The sequence below is a fragment of the Vigna radiata genome, chromosome 7 (genome assembly GCF_000741045.1).
Source record: "Vigna radiata var. radiata cultivar VC1973A chromosome 7, Vradiata_ver6, whole genome shotgun sequence".
Classification (NCBI taxonomy): Eukaryota; Viridiplantae; Streptophyta; class Magnoliopsida; order Fabales; family Fabaceae; genus Vigna; species Vigna radiata.
In genome coordinates, this window is record NC_028357.1 from 30,713,292 (window position 1) to 30,714,752 (window position 1,461).

Here is a 1,461-nt window from a genome sequence, read left to right on the forward strand (position 1 = left end):
GAGGAAGATGTTTCAGATAATAAGTGAAGCTAGTGTTCTACACTACTGGAGCTTCAAAGAGTCCATTTTAATTGGTTTTTTAGTTTTAATTTCAAGTTTTTTTTATTTGCTTTTAGTTTTTAGTTTTTGGATTTCTTTTTGACTTGCCTAGTGGATAGTTCTTCTGCAATTGGTCTGGTGATTTAAGTGAATCATATGCTATGCTTGAATTGAATACAGATCTCTTGTGTTTGCTCATTATACAGTTGAATTGTTTTGAATATCTGATTGAGATGATGTGTTTGAGCCTATTGAACGGAGATTGTGGTTGCTTGTATCTGCTTAGATAGATGCTTGATTTTTATTGTGATCAATATTCTGGGCATGATGTTTGTCAAAATTTTGAACCCTGAGTAAACCTGTGAGATGTTGTGCCCCAGAGTTTATTGTTGAGTGCTATCACTTTGAAATCACATTTGATTTTGCCTGAGTTTCTCTATTTGAACTATTTGCTTGCTTGTTACAAATGATCGAGGCCATCTTGTTCTTCGACCTCTTCTACATTTTTGAGCCTAAAAGCCAATGCAAAACCCTTGAACCTTGAAGAAAAACTTTCTCATCCCTGNAACCTTAAGCTCATTGAAAAATCCTTAACCTCCTTACCTTGAGCTGAGATGAACATATATGATAGAATGAGGAGAATGGTTTAAGTTTGAGGGAGTTTATGAAATAAGGGAGCATTGAGAAACTAATAACATGAGTCAAAAAGAAAGAAAAAGAAGAAAGAAGAAGAAAAGAAATAAAATGCATTGAATGAACAAGAGTTGGAAAATAAGTTGAGAAGTGGTTTATCCAATTGTGAAGCAAAAAGAGAGACTAATGCTATATCATGAAGTAAATTGTTTTCTCTCTTAGCTCAAGGTGCTTTGTTGTCCAGAAAAACCAATTTTTCTTCTTAGCCCAGCCACATTACAAGCCTTAAAAAGTCCTTGTGATGCTAACTTGCTTGTGAATGTGTTTGATATTGTTGAAACAAATGGCAAATTTGATTTGTGTGACACTGTGAAAGTTGAGAGTTAGACACACATCCTTATACACCACTGTGCTTGAGTGAAACACTTTCTTTGGTGAGGATTGGTTCCATGCATTCAATGAAAACATCCTGCCACGTTTGTTGATTTATCATTCGCATCTATCTTGTGATCTTGAATTATGAGCACCATGATTGAAGTTTAGCTTGCTAAAACCATATTGTCTCTTGAATGTAATTTCTAACCTGAGCAAGCATGATTGATTTTGTTTATTTGATTTAAACGTACTTGAGTTGCTAGACTAGTGTGATTGAATTGTTTGCTAGGTGAAGTACTTTTGCTTGAGGACAAGCAAAGTTGTAAGTTTGGGGGAGTTTGATAATGCTAATTCTTACCATTATTTAAGCATCATTTTAGTGGCAAAATCAACTCCTTCATAGCTTTTACTTTG